This window comes from Nelumbo nucifera, chromosome 4 (genome assembly GCF_055504915.1).
Source record: "Nelumbo nucifera cultivar China Antique chromosome 4, China Antique-T2T, whole genome shotgun sequence".
NCBI lineage: Eukaryota > Viridiplantae > Streptophyta > Magnoliopsida > Proteales > Nelumbonaceae > Nelumbo > Nelumbo nucifera.
In genome coordinates, this window is record NC_142652.1 from 41,730,198 (window position 1) to 41,747,401 (window position 17,204).

The following is a 17,204-nucleotide window of genomic DNA, read 5'->3' on the forward strand; positions in this document are numbered from 1 at the left end:
CGAACCCATATGGGCTTATGTAAGGTCATTTTTTAGGTCCCACACTATACAAAGTGAACCTAAATTGACCACCAACTACTTAGGGACATGAGCCACTTGCCTAATGGGCCTAAAGCCCATGATTAATTGGATTAACCAAGTGATCACGTAACAACTTAAGCAATCATGTGATTTGGGCAAATATGGGTTTGGATAAGAGTATGAAGCACCCATTAGGATAAGAGGATAAGTCTTATCCACTTAGAGAGTCTAAATCCAAATAAAGATTTGGATTAAGAACCTCCTAATTCAATTAGGAGTGGTGCTACTTAAGGCTTATAAAAGGAGAGATCAAACTGCTCCAGTTACACACGCTGCTATCAACTATCTCTCTACTCTTTCCGCCCCAAAAACCCTAATTCATTCTCCATCTTTATGACTGATCTTGATCAATTTCAGCTTCTGATTTTTGTAAGAAAATATTAGAATTATTTCGTGCTCACCTCCCTTTTACGATCCAATTTGTTAGATTACAGTTTTACTGAAAACTGCGTTGTTGAACCGATTTCATCTCGAGTTACGCCATCTTCAGTGGAGGCTGGTTTTGGATTCACTTTGGGCGTGAACTTCCACTTTGGGAGCCACACTTGTGGCATCCGTATCGTATATACTTCTCCCTTTCTTTAGGTTTCAGAATTGGTCTAATTTCGTTGCAAGAACGATCATTGAAAAATGCAGTTTTTTTAAAATTATGAATACGATTCCAAGAAAGTTACAAGAAAATTTTTAAAATTTTGCCTAACCATCATCTAGCATGATTCGACCATCCATATGATGGATCTAACATTCCTTCACTCCCCCTTAAGATGGGAGAAAATGTCACACATTCCCAACTTGTGTAGGTTGTATTCAAGCATGTTCTTTGCAAATCCTTTAGTGAGGACATCAGCCAATTGTAATTCAGAGGAGACATAAGGCAATCAAACCACCATGAGCCATCTATATCTATACTACCTATAAAAGTGTGAATGGCCCTTCTTTCTAGAATTTTCATTGGACATTTTTTACCTCTTTTGTCCAAGCATACAACGGGTATAAAAAGGACATATATGTCATTTACTCCCACTTCAAAAATTGCCCACTTATAACCGATTAGAAACTACCCACTTATAATAGTTCAAAAATTGTCCATGAATTATAAATAATTTTGTCTTAAAGATACTACCACGTGTGTGTGTGTGTATATATATATATATATATATATATAAAATTTTAGATACATTACTACTATAATTATCACCATCTAGAATTGCCACATGTACACACTTACTAATGTACATAAAAAGTAAGCAATTAGTTCATGTGTGACTATATCCAAATGGCCACAGTTTGTCCAACACACCAAGGCTAGACCATCGAGGGCCATAGGCCACGCTTTGGCAACCCAAGCCATATTATTTCTACTAACAAAACAGAACTAACGCTGGTATTAAAACATTTGATTTCACCGATGATATCCCAAACACTCCACAGAAAAGAATTATTATCCTCAGATTAAGCTCTAATAGAAATCAAGGGATCTGAAAGAATAACAACATGCTCCCATCCTTGCTGAGAAGCAAAATGGGGAGTAAATAGTCATTCGAATCTTTGACCACGGAAACTTATACTTCCATCGGTTGCGGAACCTCCAAAACCCCTTTGCTCATTATATGTTCTATACGACTAAACCACACCAAACCAAACTGAAATTGGCAGTTTGATCTGATTTGGCCTTAAAACGGTTTGGTTTGGTCTGAAAATCCCTCAAACGGTTTGCAGGTATCCATCATAGCCATCATGTAAACACCTATAAAACAGAAACAGGGAAATTGTAGAACAGTCGACTAATGAAGCTGTTGCTTATCAAAAAAAAAACAGAAGATTAGAAGAATGAAGAATTCATGGAAATGAAAGAGAAAATCAATGTCTTAAAGTCCCTTATACCGTTTCCAATCAAAAAGAAAGTCCCTTACCATTAGAACATTACATTTTGAGATATTAACTGTTCCAAATCTGTAAGTCATGCTTCAACAATTAAACATGTAGGACAGACAAACAAATTAAGAAGGGGACTTAGAAATGAGCAAGAACATCAAATAAATTTCTTTGTTTCGTTTATTATGAAAGCTTAAAAGAATACAAGCAACATAATTCAGTACTTGTGATCAATCTATATAGGTATTCATCTAGGGACATACATCCCAAGGAAACTACAACTGTGAGATTGAACAACCATTGCAAGTTGCAACTTTAGGAATTATAAGGCTAGATTGGTGTTTCTTTATATCGTATTATTGTATTCTACTTCAGTACTACTGGTCAGGACTATCATCGGGTAACGGCCCTACTTACTATGGTGTTCTCCTTTGCAGTTTGGAGGAAAATATAGACTGTCCTTTCAAAGCTAAAACTGAGAGGGACTGCTACAATTAGGATGCACGTTTACGGTTTTAGGACCAACGTACAAATGCCTTTGGAAATCTTCTATTTCTTTTCACAGAGGATATGACTGCTGAAGTCGAGCCTCAAACATCTTATTGATGTCAAAAATTAAAAGTTCCAATTCAACACTTTTAACTTAAAAGGAAGACGGCTTTTGTTGGCCTCCTTATAAGGATTCTATTTCCAACTTGTAACAAGAATATTCATTTATGAATTCATATTTTTAATAACAAACATGGAAGGGTTCTTTATATTTTCTAGTTAGAGAAGGGGAAAGTACTATATTGTATTCAGAATTATATTGTCGGGTACGCATAAGCAAGGGAAATAGGAGAGAGTCAAGGGTAAGAAAGGAGAGAAAAAGTAATTAGAAATATAATGCAACATAATGAGAGACAGAGAAAGATGAGTTTGAAACAGATTTAACATAGACAAAACTCTTAAACATATTTACTTGAAGTAACAGGGCAAATATAAATATGAACTTTTCGTAACAACATGGATACTCACCAGATATTCAGTCTTCAGACTATAAAACAAAATGGACCTCATTACATTGACATGATTTCAGAAATAGATCAATATGGGTTTTTTAAAAGTTACTGCATAGATGAGCTTGTAAGGTAGCAGCAGAAATGTTTTTTCTTTTCTTTTTTTTTTTCTGATTGTTAATAACTGGGGGTGATCATTCTCAGCTCAGCGTGGAAATTCTGGGCTTGGGCCTAGGTTTTATGTTTCAGGCCAGGGACAGGGCCCATGCAGCCATGCCCATGCCCATAAATTTCTGGGCCCAATACTTCAGGCCTTGCCTGGCCTGCACACACATGTTATTAATACATACTATATATAATATAAAATATTATGTATATATATATATATATATATTTAATATTTTATACATAAAAAGTTATAAGCCTGGAACTATGCTCAGGCTTATGTTTCAGAAGTGAAACCCATGCTGGGCCAGGCCCCAGCCCAGGCTATAGCCACCCCTAACACAGATGCTAAGCCCAGACCAGCCTGGCCCATCATCACCCCTGTTAATAACAGCATAAATGTTTTAGCAGATTGAATAATAAACTTGTGTGGACTTTTCAGATGTCATGCATAGATGGTATGATCACTGAAAAATGAGACTTGCTCCATGGTGATGGGAAGATCAAATGAAATACTAGACAGGAGATCTTGCCTTGTAAGGTGTTCTTGAACATGAACTATGAGATTGCTCAAAACCACTCCAGTCATTCAAATTCATATGTTGTTGAACAAGATAGCCATACATTTTAACATGTTCACAAGATGTGGTAGTTATTACCAATCCAACAAATGAACCAAAAGTCAAATACCAGGGGGGTGGGGATTTTTCATTCTTTTATAGAATAGACATAAAAGGGCCATATTGGGAATCAGGCAGACCAGGTCTACTAGGTAAAGTTGATGTGGAGAAGCTCTATGACCAAATTCCAGTTGTGTAGTTTGGGGGGTTTAAGTTTACAAAGCTACAATTTAAATATATTTTTTTATCAGCAGCTACCATTTAAATATCTTGGATTGCAAGTTGGTGCTAAGTGCAAATTTAGTCTAATTTGGGACCTTGTAATTGAACTCTTTGAGGAAGTTGTCCTCATGGAAATCCAATTATTTATCAAAAGGAGGGAAAGTGATTAGGATAAAGAACACATTGTCAAATCTTCCTTTTTATTACCTTTCACATTTAGCTAAAAACCTAGACAAAATTCAGAGGTGATTTTTATGGAAGGATTGGAGGGTTAAACAGTTTCATTTGGTGGACTGGATAGAATATATTTCACAAAATCAGACAGTAGTTTGGGATTTTGCAAATTTAATGAGATGAATGCGGCTCTCGGCAAAATGGCATTAGCAATAAAACAGAGAAGCAAAAAGTAGCTAGAAGCAGCCTATTGAGGTTAGAAATGGTGAATAGGACACAGGACAAAGGATTACATCATTGATACTCAGTGTGGAAGAAATAGAGAAAGCCTATGATTCATTCTCTATTGATGTGACTTATGAGATGGGAGATTAATCTTTGATGCTTGGTATGGCAACATGACCCTCATGGACATTTTCCAAAACCTCTATGCAACTACAGATGAAGAGGGGATGGAAGAACATAACTACAATTAGGTAATTAGGTGGGGACAAAATCTTTTGGACTCCAAAGTTCCAAGGAAACCTGCATGACTGAAATTCCAGAAGTTGATAACCTTTTATTTAAACTTCAAAGTTTCCACTGAAAGGCAGGTATTGTTAACCAGTATCTATGGAGGTGAAGTGGAACGGTTTAGATTCAGTTTTAGTGAAATCCTTCCATAAACACCTTGCTCCTCCAATAAGTAATTCATACTCCTACAAGACAATTTGGAAACTTGCAGTGTCATCTAAGACAGCATTCTTAACTTGGACTGCTGTATTGGGGAAGTGACTCACAAGAGACAAACTTTATGAAACTCCCTAGTTCCAGCTGCACACTTTGTGATTGTAGGCTCAAATTGGCAGATCATCCTTTGCTTCCTTCACCAATCAGTTCACAGTCTTGTACTCATTTCATTCACCTCAGCATCAACTGGTGTTTTCTTAAATGTTCTCTGAAGCCTTCTGAGTTGGCAAATTAAAGGTCTATAATAAAAGGAGTATGCTAGCCACAAATTCCATTCCTTCAGCAATATTTTCAATGGTTCTTGATGGGACTCATTCCCAGGTCTCCAAAGTTGCCAAGGTATTGCCTAGGAAATCCAGATCTCCTACCCATGTGACATAACAATGTATTGGGGATACCTCTCTTTTCATTAATAGGGAGATGTTCCCAATACACGGTGGCGGTGTTCCGTGGGTAGCAGATCCAGGGTGTGAATGGTAACATGTAAATATGGAAGATGTTCCCAATATACAGCTGTTGTGTCCTGTGGGTAGGAGATCCGAGCTCTTGCCTAGGTGCTAGGCAAATAGGCGCCCTTGGCACCTTCTCTAAAACTTAACCCATGTTCTCGTGCTTGTTAATATAAGATTTTACCATCACACAAGCAATGATCCCTTGTTTAAGATTATACAATATATGATCAGGGAATCAATTGAATTCAAGTAAAAGTAATTCCTGTGAAACTATCAATTGGATTATCAAGGCTGAAAGGGATGGTAGGATCCATCGTATGGACACCAAAACTGTTGCGGAATGGGTGGGCGAATTTCAAAAATTTCCTACCTACCTTCCAATTGGGAATCGCATTCCCTGATTTTAGAATCAAGATTCAAGGATCCTGCTTGAACCAGAACTGAACCAGATCTGAACCAAAAGAGAAGGAAGTGATTATACCTGATCCAGAGAAATAATATCTCTCAAAGTTGGTATTCACGCCCAAAGAAGACACCAAGATCTGCTCCTGCTGAAGATGACACAGCAACTATGGAACAGAACCAGCAGAGTGCGTTCCACACATTGAATCCTTCACAAGAATCCTTTGGAGACAATGAGCACCAAACTGAATCAGCTTTTCAGCAAAGACTGATATCAAGAATTCTTTCTTGATCTTTCTCTCACAGAGAAATCGAACTGTAGTAGAGGGTGGCGGCTGCTGAAGGAGAAGGCTAGAGAAGAAGATGGCGAACTGCTTTTTCTTCTCTAGGGTTTCTGAGATCCTATTTCAAAACTACAGAGTGTTTTGCGAAATCCATAGGGTTCGAATTCTTGTAATTCAAATTAGGGTTTCCTCTAGTTGCTTAATGATTAAGAAAAACTCCTAATCATATCAGGAGTTGCCCTTATCCAAATCTGTATTTGGATTAGGATTCTTCTTAATCTTATCTGCAGATTAGATAAGCTTTTTGGGCTCATCCTGATCTCAGATCCGCCCCCTGTTAATGACTGATCAAATCAGCCCAGTTCGAAATGGGCTTTAGGCCCAATAAGAATCAAGTGCTCAAAATTCTTTCAAACTATTGTCCAGTTGGGCTTCTTTGTATGGTGTGGGACCCAAGCATTGATCTACACACTAGCCACATGGGTTCGGCCCAGCCTCTGTTACAAGGCCTGGCCGAATTCACTGGAGAGCCCAGTGAACTCCTTGATCCCATCACATTGACCCTATGGGCCCAACACTTACATTAAGTGGTCCCTGGGCCAAACCATCTTATAAAAACCCAGGGACTGTGGGCAGGTGCAAGATTAGCCCATCAGGTATTATCCCAAATGGCCTTACACTTAACCTCTCAGTCCATAATGATCAAGCACTGCCCGACAAGAAAGGACCTCTCTCTCGGCTACAAGGAACAGTGAGTGTTGCACTCTCTACTCATATGGATCCCGGGATTTAAAATCATTTGCAAACATTTTGAAACCGTATACATCTATATATCATATATATAAATTTTGCAAAACAAAATTCCAATGATTGAAATCAACTGCCGGCAGTTTGGTTTCCATTAGAGAGAATGCATCCCCGATCATTACCTTTGTCCGACAAAGGGACTGATCCCGTCACTATAATTACCCACTCAGATGAATTCTCAGACTGTCCCAACATACTTAGGTTTTGACCCCCGTTAAGGATCTCACTGATTGGCATATCAAAGACAGCCCAATCCGACACCTAGTGCAGTACCATAATCGGGTTTAGGGGTCAGGTGTAACTTTCCAGTTTTGCCCATCAATCTCCAAGGTACAGGGCAATACTGGAAATCTGGTCCGGTTCAAGGGTTCAAGTAATCCTACACTGCGTGTGCCTTGGGTCTCACCCTGGCGACCGAAACAAGCCACCCCAACAGTTGACAGCACACCAGTGTCAGCCTTGGCAGGATAAATCTCCCCAGACTTATCCAACGGCTGTGAACATTTAAAACCAACACAAGTCTCATTAAGTGTCCAGTTTTAGGGTCTTACATAGAAGTATACCATACAACATGAATCAAACATGTACTTTATTTATTTACATGAAATATCAAAAGTATATTAAAACAGATTGAAGCTAAGGGTATACAAAAATTGTCCAACAGCTACTACTGGCTACCTAATGGCATATCATTAACTTAACTAAAAGATGTAATAGGTTAATCAAACTTAATGTTTGATGTTTAACAAAGTTATGCATTCTAATTAATTGAATCAATACTAGTATGGATAACAAGAAATTTAGAGAAAATGAAGTAGTACAAACCTGTAGAAGCCCATCTTCCAACTGGCGTGTCTCCTCCATCGAAGATTTCATTCATCGTAATTACAGTAATGCGGGATCTTCTAACTCCCTCCGCCCCCGGGGAAGGAGTGCTGCTAGCCTGAGAGTCGGGTGCTACGAGTTGAGGAAGCTTGGGGCCCAAGAAAGCAAGAATAACTGAATAAGAGTAGAGTACCGCAAGTTGACTCAGTGTTGGACCCAGTGAGTGGTCATAAAGAAATCAGGCGGAACCGAACTACCGAAGCGAATTGGTTTCATTAAGCTCGGATAGGGATCAGAGGTTTGTTTTAAAATTGCAACTCTAGCCGCTCCATGGCTGTGAGAAAGTTCTCGATATTGGGGGTGAAGTCCCCTGAAAATTCTGCCGTTCGATCTGAATGCGTGTAACTTTCCTTTTATCGTTGCAGAACGCATGGTTCGAGTAACGAGGATCCGGTCCTTCGGAGTGTTCAGAGTCTTCTTTATATCCTCTTTTCCGAAAGCATCACCTGGATTCGTTTGAGACCGCAAACTGGAAGAAGACTGCAAGGAAAAGGATTAGAACCCTAGTTTCTGAATGTTTTCTCTTCATCTTGAAAACCCCTCAAAGAAGAAAAGAGAGAAGAGATGAAAACAGCAGCAACATTGCGGAAAATTATCTCTCTTTAACCGTTCAAGTCGGCGTTGCTTGCAAGGTGTATGTGCTGTTGTCCCAGAACAAGAGAGACTCGCTTACCGGAGATGGATGCAAACAAGACTCAAACTTGGAGAATCACCGTCCGCGCCAGGGCCAAAAGCTTCGATTTCAAGTTCAGAGCCTCAAGACTTCTGTCTAGTTGTCGATTATTTGAAAGCCGATTCTCACTTCGGGTTAAGCTCCGGGGGTTTCTCTTCAAAGTCAAGTCTGAAACCGCCGATTCCGAGCTGGGACATGCAGGATGGCCCTCGATGAAATCGAAATTCCTCCGCTTTGTTGGGAAATTTCGGGGCCGACGCGCCGAAAAGAAGGTAACTTCCGATGCAAAGATACCGAAATTCCGCAACCGAGAAAACAAATCCACAACGAAGCACCTAATCAATTCGTCAATCGTCGAAGACGTAGCATTCCTTTCTCGTCCAATCACTGAGAAAGACTTGAAGGAAATTCTGATTCATATCTTTACGCTCTTAATTAACCTTTCTATGCTGTTGAAGAAATGTCTAGCAACAAGACCCAACTTCTCGGCAATCGTCGCTGCAGTGGTGACATGTTTAGTTGGGTTTTCTTTAAATCAACTGAACCTTGGAGGCCATATCACAAATGCAGCTTGGAAGGTGTGGAATCGTTTTGTTTATTTAAGCTATTGATTTGTCATGATTATTTCCTGTTTATGTCTATGTTCTTTCGTGAAGATTCAAATTATGAGAGGGTTCTATTTCTAGCTCTTAAAAATTAGAAAAGTGAAAAACTCAGTTACTTTGAGCGGAGTAAAAAAAATACAGTCCTGCAGACTCTGCACGTTGAGCAGCCAGGAGATAGTCTTGACTCCATGAAGGATTGAGTTCTTCATCGGAACTCAAAGCAGCTGAGTTGAGTGCTACTACTGCTACGACCAACTACTAACCGTTATGTCTCTAGACATCGAAGAAGCATTCTCTCGTTTTTTCGAGATCACATCTTCTCCCTACAACGGGGCCGCCCCACAGCAGACATTTTTTATGGTAATACGATATCATCATCGAGAGATGATTTCAATACACCGCAGAAATGTGCTGTAGGGCGGCCTCGGAAGGAGATATAAACTCCGTTTTTTTTCCGCCGTGTATTGGGAACATTCATTATACACGAATTATGTGGGCCTAATCGAATTCGATTTGATGAGGTTAATGGGTATTCATTCCATTGATTCAATTATGTATATATATTTTATATAAACAATGAGAAAAAGAAATACTTCATAGGTCTTCCTTTAGGCTGTGTTTGGCTGCAGTGTAAAACTATGATAGTGCAAACGATTTGGATGTAAATTCTGATTTATTTTGTTTCAATGTTTATTTTGTTTTGTTTGACTATAATACATTATAACTTCGTTTAACCTAAATTGTTTTGGTCAAGAATAACAAAACCATAAGTAGCATCATACAAATTTCTATGCGATCCAACCTAGTTATGAAGTGTGGTATGTTAAACTCCAAACTCTTGTTGACACAAGTACAAAACTCGTTGCAACCAGGTTTGCTTCTAATCAAAGACCACAATATTCCTTTCATCCCATAGATAGTATAGAGTTGTTATTAATTGTGTCAACAAATATTCCTTGGTTTCTTCATATTCCTTGAACTTGTTTCCACTATGTTTGCAAAATATTCATGATTGAGTTTTCATGCATTTGGTCTGGGTGTATACATTAAATTGTTATGGGCTTCAAAGCTCAAATTTGTACATGGGCCTTTCTTTCTATCTGGACCTTGCCTTTACAAATTCATTGACATGAGAGGAGAGTCCATGTGGGATCCACCTTGAAATGAAATTTAAATTCAAATGTCAAGTTCTAGTGGTTTGTGGAAATAAATCCAAGTCCAACCAAAGTACCTCTAACATCTAATCAATGATGAAAAAGAAAAGGGTAAAATATAAAAACCTCCCTTGAGGTTTTTGACAATCATAAAAACCTCCCCTAAGGTTTCACTTTCACAAAAACATCCCCCATATTATTGAAAAAACCTGTACTTATCTCTCTTTTGTTATTTTCATGGATGGAAATAGTTGGCCTAATGCATTGATTTTTCAAAAGTATCCATTTTACTCTTATATCTATCAATTTAGATAGAAATTTATTAGAATACCCCCAAAATAGTTTTTCACTTTTAATTAAAAAATAATCTCTAAATTCAATTGAAAAGGATAGAGTAATTTTACTATATAAAAACATTAGGTCTAGTGAAGTTTAGAAGGGCAAAGTTGACATTTTGAATTATATTAAAAGATGCCCTAATAGATTGTAAAGGTAATTTGGTAACTTTGAAGTCTTCATTATTAGAATAAAGACGAAAGGGTGTAATTATAGGTTTTTTGTGAACTATAAGAGAGGTTTTTATGATTATCAGAAACTTTAGGGGAGGTTTTTTATATTTTACCCAAAAGAAAATGATTAATAGAAGATCATTCTTCCCATAAATGGCAATTTTCCAATCTTGTTGTCCATAAGAGATAACTAGAACCAATCAAATCTCTAGTAAATCAAGGCATATCTTCTCATAAATGGGAATTAGTCGATGGCTAAGGAGAAAATAATTAATTAAAAATCATTCTCCCCATAAATGGAAATTTGCCAATTTCATTCTCCCAAAAAGGGTAACTAGGTTTAATCAAATCTATACTCAACTAAAGCATATATGGGAATGGAATCTATAAACAGAGGCTCCCATCAAGTGAGGAGGGACCTTTGGTAAAAAATTTAGTAAACAAAGAAGGTTCTTAGAGAAGAGGAAAGTGCATACATCATCTTCTCAAGGAATCCTATTGGAGTTCTTACAAAGTCCTTTTAATCAATCTTTCAAAGCACAATTGGATGAAGCAATCTTCATCATTCTCTAGAGTATGGAAATACATCATTCAACCATTGGCTACAACATTAATACAAATATTCAAACCGTAAGAAGTGCATCATCAAAGGAGAATCATAGGTTTTTAACTCATTTGTAAAAGAGTTTGTATGCCATTTATTTCAATATATTTGAATTTTTCTCCACTTTTTCTTTTGTTTGGATTCATACGCAAAATTTGTATTGACAGTAGGTTTAACCCCATTTGAACCTGCAGCTAATATTGCATTAGCAAACGTGCATTTAAATAGAAGATGATGTTTTCCTTATAATTCGCACACATTGGGCATTTAGAGTCTTGAACTACTTTCTTTTGAAGAGTTTGGATTTAGTTGGAATTGGTTCCCAAAGAAGTAACTAAACAAAGTATCGAATTCTATTAGGAGCTTTAATCTTCCAAAATTTGTTCTATATTTTGTCCATACACAAGCTTAATGCAAGGCTCCTCGAAAGGTTATGTGGGTTGACTTCACTATAAAGTCATTATTTCTTGTTCTCTTCCATACCACGTTGTTCCTTGACAAAGTTGGATCAACACTAATGTGGTAAATAAGATCCCTCTCTTCTTGTTAAGATAGAGAATGTAAGGAACCTTTAAGACATTGTTCGCTAGAATCAACAAGATCACTTACTTTAAGAAAGTCCTTGACTATTCCATTTTGCTTGCCTTTGCAGAAACCAACCACCAAATTTGTTAACCAAGAGTCATGAAAAGCAGAAACATCTCTACCATCTTTGAGTATCCAAATGATTTCTGATTTAATCTTATTTGCTACTTTCAAAAATTGCTTCCACCAAATAGAGGCATCTTTTGTCTTAGTTTGCCAATTATTTTGCTTATATAATATTTATAATTTATTACCAATGCCCCAAAGAGAGTCTCTCTTATATATTAATCTCCAAACCTGTTTTGAAAAGAGAGCAAAATTCATTTCTTTAAAACTACATATTCCAAGCCATCCTTGCTTCTTAGGTTGTGTCACTTTGTCCCATGCCACTACACTACTTGCTCTCCTCTTTTTATCTTGTTTCGAGATAAAGTTTTTTTTTTTTTTTTTTAATACCTTGTACAACTACTTTAACCAAATTAACTATACCTGCTTAGGACAAGAATAAAGACTATTGGCCTTCCATTTTACTTTTTATTTTATCTACAACCTCTGAAACAATTTCTTATTTTTCCTCCCAATACATAAACAAGTATCCAAATCTTTCTCATCTGGGTCCATTAACTTCATCCCTAAAGCATGCCTTAAGCATATTTGTTGCCTTCTAAGAACATTTTTACTAAACACTGTACTAGACTTTTGAAAATAATCTATTGACCTGACCACTCTTCAAATTTGTGCAATAATTCTGATAGTTGTCTTAATTGATTCATCTATACTCTATAAAAAATAAAATAAAACAAACATATGCAAATAGAATGTAAGAAATTGTTAAAGCCCATCTTACAACTTTGATTCCTTGAATGTGGCCTAATTCTTACTCTTTGACTATCAAATGTGAAAGAGAACTTGCATGCCAATAATAAACAAGTAAGGAGAAAAAGGATCTCCTTACCATAATCCTTTCTTAGTTGAAAAATTATCATATTGATCACTATTCAACAAAATTCAGCAATAAGCTAAAGAAATACATTGATAAATCATGTTAGACCATGATGGAGGGAAACTTTCCCTATTTAAAGTCGCTAGAAATGACTAGTCATCTTATCAAATGCCTAGAACATATCCACTTTGATGGCCTCAACAAAATTGAGTAAGAAGCTAAGGAAATACATTGATAAATCCTGTCAAACCACAACTGAGGGAAATTTTCCCTATTAAAGTTGTCATAAACGACTAGTCATCTTATCAAAACATATCCATTTTGATGGCTTCCAATCCCTTTTTTGTCTTTTTCACTTTTTTTTCATATAATGTATTACTTCTTTGGCAAGTACTATATTATCAGTTATTTGTTGACCGTCTACAAAACCATGTAGAATGGAGGATATTAATTTTGCCATTAGAGGTCGTATTCTATTTCCTAAGACTTTTGTGATGCATAAACTAATAAGCCTAAAATGACAGGATTTTTTTGGGTTGAAAAGGATAAAGGATTTAATAACGAAAATGAGAATTGGTACATTGATTTTTGCTAAGGACATATTAGAAGTAAAGGACTCTCTAACCACATGCCAATACTTCTAAAACAAGAAACTAGTTAATCCATCCTCACTTGTGAAGATGATGCATTTGAAATCAATAAACCAAATCTCATTTTCATCATTTAGAATAGGTAGATCCACATCATCAAGATCACACCTTCTTGCTTTCCACTAGCTTTTAGAAATTCTTTTTTTTCTAGTTCTTTACTAATAGCATCTTCAAATGTGGTTTCCTAATCTTTCTCCATCACCCATCTAATATTAACTATTAAAAATACAAGGCATTTTCCTTATGTTAAACAAGTCTCCCTCGCCATTCACACTTGTTTCACACCAAAATGGTGTGATTCCACTCCCAATAATTGAAAATTGTAATCCCATCTTTTTCCTATCATATCTCATGACATTCCACAAACCAAACATGGGAAGGGAAGAATATTTGAGAATATTTATTTTTTCCCATCCTATCACACAAACCAAATGAAGCCTTAATAGGGGTGGAGCCTTGTGATTTTATTCCCAAGAATCTTTTTCCTCATCCCATCCCTCCATCCTCTTTAGCTCTTGTGGGGTTAGATCTTGGCTTCTACTACGTATGAGGATCAGAGAGGTCAATTGGGACTAGAGTCAACAGAGATTAGGGGTGTTCACAGGTCGGATTGGGTCGTTTTCTTGGGATTTTCCCAACCGACCCGACCTGGTCGGGTTAGCTAAGGTGGGAACCGAAACCGACCCATTGACAGGCCAAACCGACCTGGTCGGTTTGAGTCGGGTTGGGTCGGTTTCGGTTTTGCTCCTGTACAAAGCCAAATAAAATCTGAATTAATTGATAATTTGATATTCAAGAGTCCAAGATAAATCTAAATTTAGTAAAGAAAATAAATTTTTCATGTAGAAACAAGTGTCAATAATGGGCCTTCTAGAGTAAAAAACTAGGTAAATCTAGGTAGGTAAATCAATAAAATAAAAATTTAGAAACCTTCTAAATTCTAATCTAGGTAAAAAACTAAAAAAGGACACCTAATTGAATTCTAATTGTAATTGCCTAATGGGCCTTCTAGAGTTCTAGTTCTAGTAGAAGTCTAAAAGTAGAAGACTATTAGGAATTAGGAAACTACTCAAACTAGGAAGTAGGAACTACCAAACTAGTAGAATACTAGTTCGGTTCAAGTCGGGTTGGTTTCGGTTTTCACGCAAGAAAACCGAAACCGACTCGAGATTTCGGTTTATGTATGTGCCCAACCTGAAACCGACCGGTACGGATGAAAACCCGGCTGACTCGGGTTGGTCGGTTTGGTCGGGTTGGGCATTCTTATGAACAGGCCTAACAAAAATAGTTCGACCTAGTCTATCTACAACAAAGTGGATTTGTACAGTTACCCATAGTGCAAGACTGAGCTTGGTTTAGCTACACTAAGAGAGACTCTAAAGGTTGAGAGTAGGCATGTTGTTTCCAATCCCTTCCTTAATCTCCACCAACTACCCCTTTTATCCTGCCTTTAATGATTCTTAAGGGGGTCTTTATAGTGGTTCCCTACTACCTACTCTTCATTTGTCTACTTGTAAACATCGGAGGAGAGAATTGGTGAACGATCTCATTACATCTAGCCCTCCCTAGGGTCCCTCATGTACCTAGCCCCTTTTTGAAATACTTGCTCTGGAGTGGTCTCAAAACTATGCTTACTAATGAGGGGACTTTGGTTACACTTATGTAGGAGTGGGCAAAGAACTACATTGCGCATGTTGCACTACCCTTGGATCCTCCTCCTCCACCAAACGCATAACGATATTTTATTGCCTTCTTCATACTATTATTTGTTGTCATTTTTTTAAAAACAAATGTACCAGAGAGGCTTTACTTGAGCGACCATCGCTCTCAATCTCATCTCACCATGTGTACAGTGGGATTTCATTCATGGAATTCCACACCTGTACGCTAGCGTGTGTGTGTATCTATCTATCTATCTACCTACCTACCTACCTACCTATATATATATAACAACAAACTCTACCCATACTGACCCCTTCATTGCTTCTCTTCCTATAGAAAAAATGCTAGCAAAAGGAAATTTTCCCATGGTGAAGGTGATTCCCTTCTCGATAAATCCTCAAACAAAGTTGCGGTGCTGCTTTCGGAGCCAAATGGGTTTTAATCTTCCTTTTTCTACATCTGTGGCCTTTATGACCAACTATTCTACCTGTTTTATATATTCAGAGGTTGATTCTACCTCATTGATTATCATCAAATATTGTCCCTGCCTCCAACTTTCCGTTGGAACCATAAATCCCTCCATGGTTGAGTTTCACTCTTCTTTTGACCCTTCTCAATACTATGAGGACTAGGTGATTAATATGTTGGATGGGGCCTCGAACAACGTACATAGGGAAGCCCTTTCTTCAGCGGGCATGCTAGACGCCCTCTAGAACTCCCTTGAATTGTCATTGGGGTGGAAGCTTAGGTTGCTAACTGTCTTAGTGTCATAGTGGAATAAGGAGTCTTACACCGTCATCCTTTCTCATGGCATGGTATTAATGACTCTCGAGGACATGGCCCAATTGACAAGCCTGTCTCTTAAGGGTGTTTTGGCCCCCCTTTTGATTATGATCATGAAGGACGAGAAACAAGTCAAGGTTGGGCTAAATGACTTAGTTAGTTGGCAAACATCATTCTGGATGGGCGAGGCGAGAAGGTGTCTAGACAAAACTTTGCTTGCTTCATCTATTGGTTGGATGTGGGGACGACACCCTCATCCTGATGAGGATAACCTTGTAGACTAAAACAGTCAGATTCTAGGGCCAGGCTAGAGCATCCCTTATGCTTTTCTTGCCCGTAAAGACCTTGAGTTTGATTCCTACAAGAGCTTCACCTTTAGTTCTTACATTTGAGACCCAAATGGGATAAGACTGCTTAAAGTCTTGGAGACAAAGGTGCTCCAAGAGGTGGCCGCATGTGCTCTCCAGCTTACTCCTACGAAGTTGGAGCTCCTATCTAACACCTGTCTATGCCATGTCCAATATTTGCTGCCTTCAGACATGGTAGACTCTAGTGCTACCACTGGACTAGATTTGCCAAACCACATGACTTGTCAACTCAGATATGATCAAGGCCATCCTGCTGACCCATCCTCTCTTCGAGAGCCCTTGACTTTTAAGGGCTTCCATGCCTTTGTGGTCAATGTCTCTTCCAATCTGGTTGTGCTCCCACAAGACTTCCGTTTTGTGGATTCTAAACGTTTTGGAGGGGTTTCCTCTAACTCCCAGTTTCCTCTTCCAATCTTGTCAGTTCGTCTCTCCCTTCCTTATACTCCCAGTTTGGATTCATCGATGAATCTAAAATCGACCCATTGTTTCATGTAGCTTATTCACCCAATCCTCATCCTCAGATGTTCGGGGAGTTATGCTCCACTAACTTATCTACCACTTTGGCTATAGCCACTGGGTTAACCCTTTTTTACTTCGAACCCTTTTGCCAAATGATCATCCTGTGGTAACCACTCTTACTACTATGCCTCTTGTAGGTCAACTCGAAACTCCTTCCATTAATTTCCTTGCCTAGACTCTAGTTTCCGACATTGTTTCTATTCCCTCTACTAACCTCGATCCACTAATCAAGGAGGGTACGCCTAATGTCAATTCTCCTACTCCATAATCTTTTTGAGTCTCTAGCACCGACAAACCCTAAAGACAATTTAGTTCGTGCAGCAAAGGAGCCTCATCATTTGCTTAGTCATCATAACGGGTCAGATGTTTAAGCCATCGTGAGCACATTAGCCTTGGGGACCACCATTCATATTCAACCCCTAGTTATCAGGGCCACCTCATAAAAACCAGAGATA

At 38.0% G+C, this 17,204-nt stretch overlaps 2 long non-coding RNA genes across 2 annotated transcripts; one reads left to right on the forward strand and one right to left on the reverse strand.

Annotated features, from left to right (window-relative positions):
- Positions 1-1,466: 1,466 nt before the first annotated feature.
- On the reverse strand, positions 1,467-7,773 carry LOC148792228 (uncharacterized). Its single transcript, XR_016085236.1, has 2 exons — positions 7,635-7,773; positions 1,467-1,828 (listed from the first exon to the last, which is right to left on the reverse strand). It is a non-coding gene; the product is annotated as an uncharacterized LOC148792228 (long non-coding RNA).
- Positions 7,774-7,791: 18 nt separating this feature from the next.
- LOC148792229 (uncharacterized) lies at positions 7,792-9,063 on the forward strand. The gene is made up of 2 exons (XR_016085237.1): positions 7,792-7,932; positions 8,060-9,063. It is a non-coding gene; the product is annotated as an uncharacterized LOC148792229 (long non-coding RNA).
- Positions 9,064-17,204: the final 8,141 nt, after the last annotated feature.